Raw genomic sequence first — 18,217 nt, forward strand, 5'->3', positions numbered from 1 at the left:
GAAGGGGAAGCAGGAAATGGCGCAAGGTCCAATATGGGATGTTGGAATCAGTCCTCACAGTCTCCACTTTCGGCTTCCAGAACGATGAAGGACTATGCGCCTGGGGTGGGCATGTATGCTGTCTGGAACACCTGTATTGCATCCTGGAGTACTTGGTTCTCTTTCCGGTTGCAGTTTTCTTCCAACCAGATGCTGGGAAACAGCAGGAGATGGCTCCAGTAGTTGGGCTTCTGCTGCTCATGTGGGAGACCTGCACCGAGTTCCCAGGTTCTGGCCCTGTTCTAGCCCAGTCCCCTCTCTTATGGGTACTTGAAGGTGAACCATTAGGAGCTCTGTTTCCATCTGGTTCTCTTCTCTTTTACCCTCCCTCCCTAACAGTTTTTTTTTTTAAATAATAAAAACATTTGAAGAACTCTTGTTTCAGCAACCTTTCTGGTAGTTTCTTATGATGGCTTTATTAATCACATACGTTACTTTAAAAAAAGTATTTTCTTGGGCCCGATGCAATGGCTTAGTGGCTAAATCCTCACCTTGTATGCACCAGGATCTCATTTGGTGCCAGTGAATGCCCTGATTGCTGTACTTCCCACCCGGTCCCTGCTTATGGTCTGGGAAAGCAATAGAGGATGGCCCAAACCTTCGGACCATGCACCCTCATGGGAGACCTGGAAGAAGCTCCAGCTCCTGGCTTCAGATTGGCTCAACTCTGGCCCATTACTTCAGAAGATGGAATGCTACTTTATGTATTAAAGTGATGGCATTGCAATAAAGTGATCTAGTGGTTACTTTGACACAATGGGATAGTTCTTATTTTTGAACTTTTAAAGTCTTGTTCTTCCTTGATATTTATGACCCCTTGGAAGTTTATTTTTATAGTGGTCATATATTATATTTCCACAGATAAAGATAGTGGTTTGAAGAAGCAAATTTGCCCAAAGAAGTATAATTCTAATCCACAGATAAAATAACCCTGGCTTCTAGTTTGAAATATTGTTACTGTAAATTTTTCCATTTTTCTTTCTCCTCCTCTTCCGTCACTAAGATTAATGAACTAGATAAAGTGTGGGTGTTTACTTTTTTTTGGTGGTATTCATTATCCTAGCTAGACTAGGCAGTTAAATATAAAACACATCAATATTCAGTGCCAAACGCCCATACACGGCCTCTTGGAATTGACTGTTCTTCATTGTTGTTGATATGTACTTACATTTTATTCTATATCATGTTATCTTACTAGTAAATTCCTTTTATTGTTTTTTATAAACTCTTTGATGTCTACATTGCCTCATTCAAAAATGTAGATTTATAAGATTCTTTTAAATGACACTCATAAAATGCAGGGTTTGCCTTGAAATGATGTGGGAGTGAGGAGGGGTGAGCCAAGATTAGTAGAGGTGCTTGCTGCCCTGATGTGACAGGTGTGCTGGGGGTTGTTGTGACATTCTGTCTCCGTTTGGCTGCGCTGCAGAATTTCTCTAAGTAATGGAATTATCTCTGCATGTCCTTGCATGAACAGCTAGGCACTGATCCACCTCTATTCTCAGACAAGGGACTTGGTCCACAGGCATTGCTGGGTTAATGCAATATGAGCATAACTACCTTGGGCAATGTTCCAGTGGAGATTTCTGTTCATATATGTAATGTCTATATAGCCTTTTAAAGGCAGAGTTATAAAGAGGAGGGAGGGAGTAAGGGACAGAGGGAGGGAGGAAGGGAGGGAGGGGGAGAGAGAGAGAGAGAGAACACCATCCATCTGCTGGTTCACTCCCCAAGTGGGTGCAATGGCTACAACTGGGCTTTTCTAAAGCCAGAAGTCAGGAGCTTCCTCAAGGTCTCCCATGTGGGTGCAGGGGCCCAGGGACTTGGGAATTTGCTGTCCTTGCAGGCCACTAGCAGGGAGCAGGATTGGGAGTGAAACAGCCAGAATTCAAGCCAGTGTCCGTATGGGATGCCAGTGCTACTGGCAGAGGATCAGTGCACTATGCCATAGCACTTAACCCCATCATGTATTCATTTTTAGATGCTAAATTATTATATATTTTTGACATACAAACTAATGTACATAAAAAAGAAATGCAGACATGTTGCAGAATGATAAAATCAATCCTGTTAACTTGTATGAACGTGAAATATTTGTTGAGTCTTTGTCTTAGAGTAAAATAGAGTGTACTGAACTTTACTCATAACTTGCAGTTAGCCCAAGTAAAAATATCAAATCACAGCTAATTAGTGGGCCTGTGATAGTAAAATAAATGTCTGTTGTTTTAAGTCACTGAGTGTGGTAATGTTTGTTTTGGAGTATTATCACCTAACAACCTCTTACAAAGGACTTTTTTTTTTTTATACTTAAGAAATGCCCTTAAAATCTGTTCTACACTAGCAATTACATGCTACAGGTTTAGTTGTGAGTAGGTTTGTTCTAAGTTATTTACCTGGTGTCCTATCTAGAATTCCTCAATATCCATTCAGCAAATTTTTTTGAAGATTTATTTATTTTCATTACAAAGTCACATATAAAGAGAGGAGGAGAGACAGAGAGGAAGATTTTCCATCCGAAGATTCAGTCCCCAAGTGAATCCTCCAGGTCTCCCACATGGGTACAGTGTCCCAAGGCTTTGGGCCATCCTTGACTGCTCTCCCAGGCCACAAGCAGGGAGCTGGGATGGGAAGCGGGGCTGCCGGCATTAGAACCCATGTCCATATGGGATCCTGGGGCATTCAAGGCAAGGACTTTAGCCACTAGGATACTGCACTGGGCCCCATTCAGCAAATTTTAGAAATAGGAGCTGATTCACCACTGGCCCTTAGGGTCCTTCCGTTTCTATCATAATTGCGCAGATGGCTTAGGAATCTTTGGTGGTGTTTTCAAGACTAGAGACCTATTTTTTTAATGTGCTTAAGGGCAAAAAATAAAGTGGTGATTCTTACTATAATTGAAGCACAATAACCATGGCCTGTGGATCCAAAAAACAAGAATTGGAATTGTAGTAGGGTGTGGCACAGAGGGTAACATGCGGCATTGGACACCTGTACACATAATGATTCTCTTGGGTTCTAGTCCCATAAGCTCCTGATTTCAGCTGTTCATTGTGTGTCCTGGGAGGTAGCACGTGGTGGGTCAGGTAGTTGGTCCCTTTCACCCATGGGGAAAATGTGGGCCTGGACACTGGGCTCTGGCCAAGACCTGGCTGCTGTTTGAAATTGGGAAATAAATCAGTGGGTACAAGATCTCTCTATGTGTGCCTGATTCTACCCTTTTGTCTTTCTGGTAAATGAGTAAATGAAGATTGTATAAAGAATTGGGATTGAAACCAAAATGAAGGCAAAGTTACCAGGTTTGAGAAGTTGGAAATTTAGCACTAACCTTTCACTTCTTAGCTTTTATGCATTTTTCCATTTATTATGAATGTCTTCTGATACACAGCCAAGTATCTTGTGTTATAAAATGCTTCAATAGGTGAAAGTAATCTTGAGGAAGTGAAGTTTCTTTAAGATGTATTTATTTTTATTTCAAAGGCAGAATTAACAGAGAGAGTGAGAGCTTCTATCAGCTGATTTGCTCCCCAAATGGCCACAATGACCAGAACTAACCTGGTCTGAAGGCAGGAACAGGGAACTTCTTACAGTCTGCAACATGGATGCAGGAGCCCAAACACTTGTGCCTTTCTCCATATTTTTCCAAGTCATTTCCTGGGGTCAGGACTGGAGGTAGAGCATCTATGACTTGAACTGGTGTCCTTATGGGATTTCAGTACCATATGCAGAGCCATAACTTGATACACGATGTCGCTGGCCTCACAGCAAAATTTCTTTGAAATTAGCTAAAGACTTCTCATAGGCTCATTACAGTTGTGGCAAATTGATTTTTCACCTTAGCTCCTCTGTGTGTCTCGAGTTGCTCAAAATTATATTCTTTCTTATGTTCAGCGTCTGCTTGGTACACAGTTTTAGGAGAAAGTTAACGGGCATTAGGAGAAGGGTTGTATTTTTCTTTTTTTTTTTAAAGATTTATTTTTTTTATTATTTTTTTATTGGAAAGGTGGATATACAGAGAGGAGAGACAGAGAGGAAGATCTTCCGTCCGATGATTCACTCCCCAAGGGAGCACAACAGCCGATCCGAAGCCAGGAGCCTCTTCCAGGTCTCCCGCGCGGGTGCAGGGTCCCAAAGCTTTGGGCTGTCCTGGACTGCTTTCCCGGGCCACAGGCAGGGAGCTGGATGGGAAGCAGGGCCACTGGGATAGAACCGGTGCCCATATGGGATCCTGGGCGTGCAAGGCGAGGACCTTAACCACTTGCGCCACCGAGCTGGGCCCAAGGGTTGTATTTTTCTAGTTAATACTTTGGGCTCCCCCAAGGGCACATGTTGAGAACTAGTCCTAAGTATCTGTGGTTTCTCTGGGAGATGATTCCAAGAAAGTAAAGGAGTTGGGAAGTAAGGCGGGTCAAGAAGATAGCCAATATAGAGTGACTCAGTGGCAGCTGACTGGATTTGGAGACATTCTGCTGTGAGAAGTAGGGCCCGCCTCACTGGGTCTTGGACAGAACACACTTCAGATTTCACCTTGGAGGAAGGAAGAGGCTGAGGTCTTCGCTTGCTGATTGTAGTTTCTGGGATGCTGAAGGCTGCTCCTGGAGGCATTAAACCCTTGACTTCCTGGATGCATGGCAAGTAGGCTGAGCAAACTTCCAAACCACTAGAGAACAATCTCAAGCTATGAAACAGACACTTCAGGTGAGGGGCCGAGGGGGCCGTGAGGAGTTGTCTGCCCAAGGTTAGATGATGGGGGTGGTGAGAGGCTCTGGGCACAGAGCAGAGCTGCAGCAGCGAGCTACCTGCTTACATCCTGAGAAGTTGTTACTTGGTGCAGTAGATGGAATGTATATACCCCCTTGAGAAACTCGTGGTGGGAATCTTCACTCTTCAAGGTGATGGTCTTAGCACACTGAGTCTTGGGGAAGGGGTGAGGCAATGCGGTCTTGATTCTGCTAAAAGAGGTGCCACAGAAGTTCCTCACCCCTTCTGCCATGTGAGGTTGTGCTCAAAAGGATAGTTGTCCACGAACCAGCAGGTGCATTCACAACAGACAATAGAGCTTTGATTTTGAACTGTGAGAAGTGAATTCCTGTTGTCCCTAAGCCAACCATCTACGGCACTTTATTGTAGCAGCCTGCATAGACTCGACTTGACCCAGTGTTTCAAATGAGTAGGTGTTTGACTTTCTGTCCTACTACCTGCAAAGACTATTCCCAGACCCAAGGGAAAAGGGAGGAAAATTGAAAGACCAAACCGAGTGAGAGGGTTTTATTTGTCCATCGTTGTTGTCAGTCCAAGGGTTCTCCAGCTGTCTCCCTGTGGGAGTAAAGAAACAAACAGCAGGTCTAGGCAGGAGGACGCAGCTGGGAACAGTTCACATCATCCCAAAATAGAGAGTACCTGGTACACGTTAATATTCCCCCAAAGCAATATTCAAAATGTCTCCCAGTGATTTAGAAAGGGTAGATGATTGTCTAGATGGTTCTGTGACTGAATTGCTGAAAGGTGATTTTGGTCACATTTCTTCTGTGCATCATGCATTCAGAAGGATGAAGTTAAAAACATCCCATGATGGTTAGTCAATGCTGTGCGCTCCGCTGGACGCCCATTGTCATATGCTGGAGGCTGTTTATCATGGAGATGTGGGTTTTCTTCTCGCAGTCCCTACCCTGCTGTTCATTACCTTTGTTTTCCTGCTTCCAAATTCAAGTGCACAAGAAGCACACCTCACCGGGCACAATTTGTATTATGAAGCAAGGCCACACAGGCATCAGAAATGACAACTACTGGCCTACTTTGGATCAGGGTGAGTGCAAGCAGCTGTAAACTGGGGGAATGGATGGGTAATGAGGAATTTCTGTGACTACTGGCTTCACAATACATTTAAGAAACTGCTTTTCTTTAAAGATGCTATCAAGAGCTGATTTATAGAGATGAAATCTTATCCAGGTCTTTGACTCCACTGAAAACATGCAGACTCAGAGGATAAGCTGTGGGTGTGATAGAGCCAGGAAAAGAATATATTTTGATCATTGGATTCTATCCTCTGGACAATGAACTTCATCTCTGAATCAAGTAAAAATGCCCTTAAATTCTGTATTTTTTCCAAATAAAAACAGATAAACTTATTTATTCAAAAGACAGAGTGACAAGGAGAGATGAAGAGAGAGCAAGACAGAATCAATTTTCCATTGGCTAGGTCACTCCCTAAATGGCAAAAGCAACAAGGGTTGGGGCAGGCCAAAGCCTAAAGCCAACAACTCCATCCTGTTCAAGTACTTGAACTATCATCCGCTACCTTCTCTGAATCATTACAATGCAGCTGGATTAGGACTACTCAGGAATTGAACTGGCATTCCCATATGGGATGTTGGTATCATAAGGTACAGCTTAACCCACTATGCCACAAGTTTTACTCCTTTTTGTATCAACAGCTGCTTGTAACACATTCCACCAAGTGGATCTGTTTACCCAACTCAACTTTGGCTTAGCCTTTTGATTTTCTTTGACCTTGTGTGCACAGTGGAAAAGATGTGCTGGCTTTGATTCAGTAAGAAGTCTCCCATGCTGAAGCTCTCTGTCTCCCTGAGAGTGGCCTTGAGCTGCCCTATGAACAGGTTTTCCTGCTGGAGGAAGGAACACAGGGTTCCTTCTCCCATAACCTCCTGGCTGAGAGTGATCCAACTAAGAGACATGAGTGGGTCAGTCTGTTGCATGTTGGTGATAACTGAATGCTGATTGGGCAGCTTCATGTAGAGGTTTATTTTGCAGGTCTATCCTCTGATGATTGCCTTCCTGTTGGCAGAGTCCCTGATGGCATAGTGTAGGACACAGCAACGCATAGGGAAAATGTGTGTGTATTCTCTGAGTGCTCTGCCTCTTTGTAAAGCCACCAGTGGTCCATCTCCGGGGTTTCCTCTGTTGACCTTATCTAATCCTCATCATCTCTCAGTGATTCCACTTATAATCATCATCATTGGACTAGCTTCTACTTTCATAATACTTCACAATGAGGATTCAGTTTTCACACATGAAACCTCAGGGGAGACACTCGAACCATATCCAGATCACTGTAACAAATGGAATTGTGTTCCACTCGCTGGTCCCCTTAGACACAAGCTGCCCACTGATGAGCATCCCTCTTCAGCTGTTTAACCAAAAGAAACATCCAGCTACTCAACGGATAAAGGTGGGACCTAAAATGGCTGTCATTTGAAACCACTCAGTTAGGGGGTGTTTTGGTATAACATATTACCTACGTTGCCAAGAAACCAAAGCTTTCTGAGCTGTGTGTTCCTCTCTGGGGGGGTATTTTTGTTGAAGATTTGACTGTGCTTCACTACCAGAATTTAGAGAATCTCAGAGAGCTCTTTCTTGATGCCCAGACGAAGAATGATGGGATGAATCTAGGTCAGCGTGAGATGTGGAATTTCCCTGATGTGCCACTGCCGACCAGGAATGAGGAAGTGTGTTCAGATGCAGGGAAACTGACAGTGTGATGTTCACACTGGAGATTTATTAGCCCATGTCACTTCAACACAGGAGCCAAGAGGTGAGATACAATGAAGAATTTTGATGACACAGATCAAAAGACAAATTCTGAGTGAGCAGATGTTGCCCAGGAAAGATCTCTTTATTTTATAGCTTATTTATATAAAATGAGCAAACGTCACGTATTTTGCAGTACAGGTTTAGCAATACAGTGATATTTTCCAGCCCACCCTCCTTCCTGCCCACATCCCCTGCCCACCCTCCTCCTTTCTTTTCTCTCTAACTTTTTATAATGGAATATTTTCATTTCATGTTTCAATCATAGGCTTCACACTCCATTAGGTAAAGATTTCAACACCTGACGAATAGAAGGAAAGAAGACCTTATTATCCCTCAAGGATATAAGGCAAAGTTTGTAAACAGTCAAATCTCCTTGTCAATCTTGCTCATTTAGATTAATTTTTGTACTCTGTGTATTAGCTATCACATATTGGGGGAAAACATAATATTTGCCTTTTGGGGATTTTTAAATTTTGTGGAATGGTTTCCTATTGCATCCATTTCATTGCAAAAGACAATTTCTCCTTTATGATGGAGTAGTATTACATGGTATACATACCATATTTTCTCGATCCAGTCATCTATTGATGGACATCTGGATTGCTTCTGTAACTTAGCCAGTGTGAATTGAACTACAAGCATGGTGTACAAATAACTATTTCTTATGTTGCTTTCATCTAGTTCGGGTAAATTCCCAGGAGAGGGATGGTTGGGTCAGACGGTAGATCTGTTGTCATGTCTCTGAGAAATCTCCACATTGTCCCCCATACTGATTGTACTAGTATTGATTCACCAAAGAGTGGATTTGGACAACTTTTTAACCTGCATATTCAATATCATTTATGATTTTGATGAGCATAACTCTTTAACTTACGTATGTGCCATCCTCTACACCTGTGCTGTAGGCTTCCAGAACATCTGCTTTGCAATACTACTTTAATTCTGTCTTCTAAGTTCCCTGGTGTCCGCTGTGTGTAGGTAAACGTTTTGAAAGAGAGGCTATAGCCACATATTCTGCATAGGAACATTACAGGAAACTTTCCAAGCAGAAAATTCAGTCAAGCTTGTCGAGGAAGTCTGCTTGCACAGTGGCATGATTGGCAGGAGACACGAAGTAGTCTCTCCGATGAGACTGCAAGCTTTGACATCTGCTGCTAACTGGTGGTAAAGGAAGCTGCTTTAGAAGGCTTTATGGTGGAGGGCATAGACATAACCCCAGGACATGTTCTTAATACTTACCCAGGTTTTATTTTTAAGACTAAATTGCTGAATTACTCAGAATATGTCGTGTGCTGAGGGCCAAGTGCTTTTGGAGTTTTCAGATAAATTTTACGCTAACTCCCTACCCAGCAGGCATGAGGTGTCCCATAGCTCTTGGTGGAAGAAATTGCACAAAATGCAAGTTAATATTCTGCATGATACTTTTGCTGTGCCTTGTGGTTAGGACTCCAGTTAAAACATCTGCATCCCAGACTGGAGTACCTAGCTTTCAGTTCTTGCTCTACTCCCAATTCCAGTTTTCCTCTTTGGCCCAGCCTGTTTCCAGCCGTGGTCCATTCCATTTGAGGAGTGGACCAGACTGTGGGAGAGCACTCACTTGCTCTCTCTGTCTTTCTGCCTCTTAAATACATAACTTTTTGGTTAAACATCAGAATGACACGGACTACATTTTAACTGTACAATGATAACCTGGATCAGAAATATTTAGAGGGTGAGAAAAATGTGTGCATTCATCAAACATCTAATGGAATTTTTTTTGGAAAGGCAATCTTGTCTACCTTTGGGGATTCCCTGATGATGGAATTTCAAAAGCCTGCACATAGAGCACTTCCAATAATCCTTCACATTGTGTTAGATGCCTGAATTCAGCAGACCCATCTCTGCTTGTGACTGGATCTGTTCACCAAGGTTGCAAAGCCCATTGGGAGCATGGTTAGGTTAAATTATCCCATAATGATAGCTGTACCAGCCTGATCCCAAAGTGTGCACTGGCCTGATCCTCAGTGAAATCTTGCATGTTGACTTTATTTGTGTGTGATAGTGAGCACTCCCTTGGTGCAAATCATTGTTGAGAGCCATCTGGGCTTGAAAGTCAAGGTTGACCGTGAGTGATCTTTTCTTTCTGGCTCCTTTTAGACTTCTATCAAATCTGATGGAAGAAAAAACGAGTTAGATGATGTCTTCTCAGGCTGTTGGTGGGGGAAGGGGAGATGAAGCAGACCCAAGGAAGAGCCAAGGTGTAGGAGGTTTCCTGATTCCAGCTGAAATTTGCCGCTACCAACCTTCCAGCCATATTCATGCAAAAACAGTAATGCACACTTTGGTATGAGCTCTCCTCCTGGCATGAATGTGTTAGCACATTCAGGTTAGGACATCTGAAAAATCAGAAAAACAAAAATTGATTTTATTTTGAGATTTTCCTCAAATCTTTCACAGTTCATTGCTTGAACAACCCACAGAAGTCCATTCTAGCTGACGCCGTATTTATGACAGTGATGGCTTATTCAGCCTCTTACTTACAGTGACGCCCAAACCACTGTAAATGAGGACTAGCCATCCTGAACAAATAGCACTAGTAAGAGCAGCCCTGAAGTGCTATGATTGTGTGTAACTGGTGGTCATACTTGGCAAGGAGAGCCTAGGGTGGAGGTGGCCAGCAGAATCTGAGCTTAGATTCCTTCTCTGTTATTCCTGCCTCTTCCTGGTGTCATCAGAATTCTTTCCTCAGCAGGCTTCCCACAGAAAAATGCAAATTAATAATCTGCACAGGTCTTGTCACTTTATTTCTTTTTTTCTTTTTCTTGTTCTGTGGCAAAATGGGGCAGGCAGAGGAGGAAAGCTACAGCAAGGGAATTACATAACTCAGAGCCTTCCAGAAGATTTGATGGAGTTACATGACTCTCTCCTAATTATTTCCCCCTTGGGCTCCAATTACATGTTAGGAACTTTCAACATCTCCACATTTATCATCTTGAAATTCCCATGGATTATAAAAACTGAAGGGCCTGATCCCAAAGCTTAACCTTGTTTCTAAGGCCAGGGAGGCTTAAAGGATTAGGGCAGGAGGATCCTGAGGGGATAGTTTCTGACCTAAGTGGGTAAAGAAGAGCTTGGCTAACTTTTCTTTTTCTGGAAAATCTCCACTTTTTCATTGTTTGCAAAAGAACCACAGAATTTTCATTTCTTACAAAGTCATTGTATACGTGAGGCAAAAGCTGCTATGGACCAAACTTCTTGCTGCTCCATACATGAATAGCTGCTTCATGTCAGTATTTTTTTTTAAAGATTTTTTTTTTTTATTATTTTTATTATTTTTTTTACTGGAAAGGCGGATATACAGAGAGGAAGATCTTCCGTCCGATGATTCACTCCCCAAGTGAGCACAATGGCCAATGCTATGCCGGTCCGAAGCCAGGAGCCTCTTCCAGGTCTCCCAGGCAGGTGCAGTTTCCCAAAGCTTTGGGCCGTCCTCGACTGCTTTCCCAGGCCACAGGCAGGGAGCTGGAAGGGAAGCGGGGCTGCTGGGATTAGAACTGGCGCCCACATGGGATCCCGGGGTGTGCAAGGTGAGGACCTTAACCACTTGGGCCACCGCGCCGGGCCCATGTCAGTATTTTCTGAGTCCTAACTTGTATTATCTTCCTTTGATGTGTTCCTAGAGAGTTTGGGAAGAGTTTGGCTGCCTCCTGTCATTATATTTCCAGTGCGAGGTTCATAAACATGTTCCACGAAATGGCAACAAATCCCAAACTATGTCACACTTGAATAGCATTAGCTTCTGTTTATAGAAGGCTTATCAAGGGCTAAGCATTATTATCAGCCCAAATCAAAGCCAAGTATACAGTACATGGTACTCTCAAAGATGGTAGATGAAGGACGTTTAGGAAAGCAAATGTTTTGGGAATTCAACAGGGGCTATTTTGCTTGCAAAAGTAGAGAACTTTGCTCTTCAGGTCATCAGAATTCTAGAAGAGTGACATAAGCAGGAGAACCAGGCAACTCTCAAAGTTTGGCCTTCCAGTCTCCTGAAGGTGCTTCACATTGATCAAGTCCTAATGCCAGGAGTGGTGTTGCTGGCATTAGACTCTGCAACACCTCTCAAGCCGGACGGTCCAGAATGTAGAGTGCCCACAGGCCAAAAAAAAAAAAAAAAATCCCCAGAGCACCTTGGGAATGGCCTTCTTCCTGATCATCATGCTTGACAATTTCATGTTTGTTTGCATGACTTTCTCATGAGGGAGTGCACAGTGCAAAAGCTCAGGATCTTAGTGTCATTAAAGGCTGAGTTTTTTTTTTTTTAAAGATTTATTTTTATTATGTTTTTACTGGAAAGGCAGATATACAGAGAGGAGAGACAGAGAGGAAGATCTTCCGTCCAATGATTCACTCCCCAAGTGTGCACAATGGCCGATACTATGCTGATCCGAAGCCAGGAGCCTCTTCCAGGTCTCCCAGGCAGGTGCAGGGTCCCAAAGCTTTGGGCCGTCCTCGACTGCTTTCCCGGGCCACAGGAAGGGAGCTGGAAGGGAAGCGGGGCTGCTGGGATTAGAACCGGTGCCCATATGGGATCTCGGGCATGCAAGGCGAGGACCTTAACCACTTGCGCCACTGCGCTGGGCCCCCTAAAGGCTGAGTTTTTGACATTGAGCATATAGTAGTCCCTCCCAGATGGGAGGCCCCTCCAGTTCCTGCAGCAGGAACACCTTTTCTAATGACTGAATGAGAGCCTGGAGGGAGCTCCCCATACCGCCATCTGTCCCAGTGTTGCCTCTCTTCTTTCTTTAGGACGGCGTTCAGTAATTCAGTTCTGTGGGCTACTCTCGGGATCTTCTTCAAGTAGAAATTCCCAGATTTCCAACCTGAACAGGGAAGCATTTGGAATTTCAGGCCATGAGCATGGGTGGTGAAATAAAGGAATCTAGCAGTCCACAGATCTCTCATTTTTTTTTAATCTTATTAAGACTGATTGATTTTTTATTGGAAAGGTAGATTTACAGAGAGGAGATACTGCGAGAAAGAGCTTCCATCTGCAGCTTCACTTCCCCAGTGGCCACAACAGATAGAGCTGAGCTGATTTGAGGCCAGAAGCCTGGAGCTTCCTCTGGGTCTTCCACAGGGGTGCAGCATCCCAAGGCTTTTGGCCATTCTCTACCACTTTCTCAGGCCAGTGTTTCTGCTAGCATTGGGCCACCTCTTCCATGGATTGACTAGCCACTGGCTGTCTCTCTAGCCAAAGGGACTTTTCTAAGGTTTTTCCAGAGTTCTCTAGAGGCTTGCTTTCCTAATATTTCCTTTTTCTTGGATTAAATCCATTTCTTTCAATTGACTTATATTAGTCTTACAGTTTTTACTTCTCCCGTTTACTTCAACCAAATAAACCTGCATGTATTGAGCAATTGGTCCTAAGTGACCCATGGGCAGTTGATCATACTTGTGGAAGGAGGTTGGCCAGGGCATAAGTGTCCAGGACCACAAAAGAGCAAGATTCTTGGCCTCATTTGTACCTTGGGAGCAGAGAACACCAACTCATTCATTGTCCTTGGCACTCTTACAGAAGGAAATCTGTCACTGGTTGATTTTGACCTGAGCACCTGAGATGGAAGGAACTACAGGTGGAGCTCCCCTGATTCTGAAGTCTGAAATCTGAACAGCTCCAAAACCCTCTGTGTGGCTACCTTCTTGAACCAAGGACAGAAAATTGTCTGTGTTACACCTGAGAGAGAGCAAGCAAGACATGGAAAGTAGTTCCAGGTAGAAATGAAATGTGTTGAGAATAAAACTGTTCCAGCGTTTGGCATAAGAAGCAGCAGTCAGCCGCAAGCGGAAGCCATCAGAGGCAGGTGTATGATGAGGGCATTAAAAAATTCGGCAGCAGCCAGAGAAGGACAGAGACAGAGCAACGTAGGTGTCTGATGGTGAAAGATGTTAAGGAAGTAATAGTGCATTAACAAGATCCATGATGGGCAAGGCCAGAACCCAGGGTAGTTGGCCACGTGTTCTGTTCTGCTCTCTTTTGGAGTGAGCCAGGATCTACCTGGGGACCTCTGGGATTGGGTGGTGACTGGTCAGTGAGCAAAGGCTTCTCAGGAGTGTTACACTACAGGGTTTCCGTAGTGTAGTGGTTATCACATTCGCCTGACACAGGAGTGTTACATCGAAATAGGGCTCCTGGTGTGAACAAAAGCCGGTGGAAAGGCAAGGCACACAGTTCTTCTATCTCTAAGAGGAACACACTGGACTGCTCACTTTCAAAAAAAAAAATCTTGTATTTTTTCTCCTTATGATTCTCTTCTCTTTTTTTTTTTTTAAGATTTATTTTTACTATGTTTTTATTGGAAAGGCGGATATACAGAGAGGAGAGACAGAGAGGAAGATCCTCCATCCGATGATTCACTCCCCAAGTGAGCACAATGGCCAATACTATGCCAATCCAAAGCCGGGAGCCTCTTCCGGGTCTCCCAGGCGGGTGCAGGTTCCCAAAGCTTTGGGCTGTCCTCGACTGCTTTCCCAGGCCACAGGCAGGGAGCTGGAAGGGAAGCGGGGCTGCTGGGACTAGAACCGGTGCCCATATGGGATCCCGGGCGTGCAAGGCAAGGACCTTAACCACTTGGACCACCACGCTGGGCCCATCTCTTCTCTTTTAAACCATGGTTCTTTCTGGCCTGGAGAAACAACTTCACTCCAAGAACCTCAACTGAGTTTAACAGGAATTTCTAGGTTTTATTTTCAGTTTTCTAGAGCAAGAAAAATAAGTCCGCCTAAGACAAACCTAGGCTTCTAGGTTTGATCTAACCTAACACAGCCAGGGGTGGGAAGGCAGGAAGGGCTGCACGAGTTGCTGCTGGAATTAAGGAACACGAATCAGAGGAAGAAGCTTTGGGTGCAAGCAAGACACAGACTACTTAGTTTCTTCCAGGAAAGAATTTCCATGAGAATAGATCAGGGGACAAAGCTGTACTAAGTCAGAAACCATCCACTGTGGCGGTCAGGAGAGGGACCTTCAAGACCAAGACCAGTGTGTTTGAGGGTTAAATTTTTCTAAACTTTGGGAAAATGGGAGAAAAAAATGTAACAGCCAGCTAAGGTGGGGGTGGAGTGGGGAACTCACAACTCCCCAGAAGGCAGGGATCCTTACTCTTGTCTAGCTTGCTCAAAACAAGGCCAGCAGAGGGTGAGGTTAGGAACTTATTAAGCAGAAAGCTCAGATGCTGTGTCCTGACTTTCCTGCGGCTCCAGAGCTGCTTCGTGCTAAGAAGGGGCGTGAATGTCGGGTAAGGGTCCCTGGTAGAATGCACACTTCTCTCAGAGGCCTTATCGGCAGGACCACCTGGCGCTTGAAAGCCTTCCAATGTTTAGTGCTGAATAATGCAAAAAATCCTTAGGCCCCCTTGGATCTCTCCAAATGGACAAGTTCTGTAACCTAATAAGTGAAAAAACGTGTGCACTGTGCAGGCGGTCAGGATGCCTCATGCTTGTCAGTCTAGGAAAACAAAAACAAGTAAAACCAAAACAGAAACCGTTCAGGTGCGATTGGAAGGCTCGGACCTGCTGGGAGGTCTGCTTGGCAGGGGCGGGGAGTGAACCAGCAGCCTAAAAATGCCTGTTGTGTAGCGTTCTAGTTTGTGTCATTTCAAAATGGGGGCTAAAGAGGTGAGGAGAAGGAACCACGCCGCTCCCTCCAGTAGGGAGGGCCATCGGAGAGCAGGTGCCTCTGCTGCAATACAGGGCAGTTGCCTGCCCTGTGCATGTTCCGTGTGAGACAGAAGAGGGCGTAGTGAACAGATGCCAGGCAGCTCAGATGACCCTCAGAAGGGCCTAGGGAGAGCGCTTAAGTAAATAAATTGACCTGTGCCTCTTCGAAAACACTCCTCATGCATACAGGTAGCTAAGAGACCTTGGTTACAAGATTGTTGTCTCGAGTGGGCAAGAACAAGATGGGTCTTCAAGAAAAACCTGGGCAGGCTGAGCAGTGACACCTGGCCAACTTCTCACTGGACTCTCCAGACTTCTGGAGCATTAGGTCTTCCCTGGTCTAGAAGAGCTGTGGCCTGCATGTAGATCAGGCGATCCCACCCAGTAAAGGTGTGGTCAAAAAGCAGTGAGTAAATAGCCACATCATTCCAGCCCCAGCCCAAAGTCTGGGTGCAAACTCAAACTTGGGGCTCCTGAGACACCCTTCTGGTCACTGTATGAGAGGAGAGGGGCCCCAAGCGAAAGCAAAGCAAAATGACTGCTTGCCTTCCATTTTGAGAAGCCCGTGGGGTTCCAGGGCGCTCATCTGATGGCTCCCCAGAGCCTGGGAATCCCTAGACTCTTCATTCCTATGTGTAAGCTCTATCGGAAATGCCTGACAGTGAGTTCCGGGCGTGGGGGCTGTTAGCTCATCTCCTCTGAGGATGGGACATACTTGTAAGAGTCTTTTCCAGCAGTCCCTGGTGAAGTGTCTGCCGCCTTTGGTGTGAAAGCCTTTGGGTTGGGGGGTCGCTGGGGGTCTCTCTGGAGTTGAGACATCACAAGGAACGCACCTCTCCTCTACTTTCTGGCTCCGCTGTCAGGTCCTCTCTTCAGCTGTTACAGAAGAATGGTGGCCACAATAAGAGGCTGCCTAGGGAGCACCCTGTTTCTCCTGCAGGTTTCTAGAGCTCTTGATGTCTGTGGCAGACAGGATTAGGTAACTTCCAAAATCACTTCTCTCCTCTACAGAGTCAGGTTCTAGTGGGGTCTATTTCCTCAAAGTCTTACAGGTGGAAAGATTCTTCTGGGGCTCCTGTTCCATCATAGGTAGTTTAAAATAATCTTTGGGGGGCCCAGTACAGTAGCCTAGTGGTTGAAATCCTCGCTTGAACGTGCCAGATTCCATATGGGCACTGGTTCTACTCCTGGCCACCCCGCTTCCCATCCAGCTCCCTGCTTGTGACCTGGGAAAGCAGTCATGCAAAGCCTTGGGATCCTGCACATGTATGGCTCCGGGATCTTAGTCTTGGAATTGGCTCCGGGCTCCTGACTTTGGATCGACTCAGCTCTGGCCATTGTGGCTGCTTAGGGGAGTGAACCATCGGAAGATCTTCTGTCTCTCCTTCTCTCTTTGACTTTGTAATAACAATAAATAAATCTTTAAAAAAGCAATAATCTTTGGACCTAGTTTTAAGTTCATGACAGAGGTAAAGCCTCCTTTCCCAGTCACCCTCAGGGTCCTAGGAAGCCAGTGACACTCCCCTTGGAGAGCGGCCTGTCTACCAGAGGGGCAATGCACCTTTGGATCACATTGCAACTCTGGCATTAGGCCCCAGGCCACACACACATGTCACTTGCCACTTCTTGACCTGCCTGCACTGACTGCCTTAGTGTCTGGTCAAGGAGCAGCATTACACCTTCCTGGCTAACTTACACGCCTGCACTGAGCTCTCAACAGCCTCTAGGTAGAGACTCAGGTTATCTGGGAAGCCTCCCAGGTCTCCTAGACTAAGATCCTGCAGAAACAAAGGAATGTGGACCCAAAGAGCTTTTGGTGTCCAAATATCTGTTGCAGGTGTTCAAAGTATGGAAGGGCAGGTTGGATGAAATGATGAGGTCCCTAGTGCGTGTCCCCATTGGTGTGCTCTCAACCAGTTAGGAAAGGGCTGGACCGTTCCTGTGGCCAAGATTTTAGCAGGCTTAGATGATCTCAAAAGTGATCTATTGGGCCTGGCAGCGTGGCCTAGCGGCTAAAGTCCTCGCCTTGAACGCCCTGGGATCCCATATGGGTGCCGGTTCTAATCCCGGCAGCTCCACTTCCCATCCAGCTCCCTGCTTGTGGCCTGGGAAAGCAGTCGAGGACGGCCCAAAGCCTTGGGACCCTGCACCCGCGTGGGAGACCTGGAAGAAGTTCCTGGTTCCCGGCTTTGGATCGGCTCAGTACCGGCCGTTGTGCTCACTTGGGGAGTGAATCATTGGACGGAAGATCTTCCTCTCTGTCTCTCTTCCTCTGTATATCTGACTTTGTAATAAAAATAAATAAATCTTTAAAAGAAAAAAAGTGATCTATTGATCTAGCTGGAGAATGCTATCCATCTTCTAGCTTGTAACCAGGCAAGGCAGTGTTGCCAAAAAATATCAAGTGTCCTCAATTTATGATTTACTCTCTGAAGGCCAAAGACATCACAGTGTAATTCACTTGGTTCTCTGGAGCAAAAGGACAAAATAGAGCCCCTTAGTTTTCGTCTCTCCTGAGTTTGAGACATTTCAGAACCTCCAGCTGTTGTGTCCAGATGTGCACTGAAGTCCATGGGGAAGGGAGGAAGGCTGAGGGTAGGCCTGGCATGCTTTGTCCATGCTCACTTAGCCTTCCATGTCTGTAACCTAGGAAATATGTTTGTCAGAACATACACAAGGAATGGTCAGTTCTCTTCACTACGGCGTTCTAAAAGTGGGCCCCTGCCTGGTTAAATATGTTGTCATTCTGCCCCCCCCCCCTCTTACTTGAGGAATAATAGCTGTTTTATGCATCTTAAACCTTGAGTCCCAATGAGCCTGTCTCAACAGTGAGCTTGTGGGCAAGAGTCTTGGCTCAAGACAACTTTGCTAGAGTTTGGAGAGAGAGTGACAGTCCTGCCCACTGCCTAGGTTGGTGACTAAGTGGGTGACGGCTAGA

The sequence above is a fragment of the Ochotona curzoniae genome, unplaced genomic scaffold (genome assembly GCF_017591425.1).
Source record: "Ochotona curzoniae isolate NIBS_2020 unplaced genomic scaffold, NIBS_Ocur_1.0 contig_3520, whole genome shotgun sequence".
Taxonomy (NCBI): Eukaryota; Metazoa; Chordata; class Mammalia; order Lagomorpha; family Ochotonidae; genus Ochotona; species Ochotona curzoniae.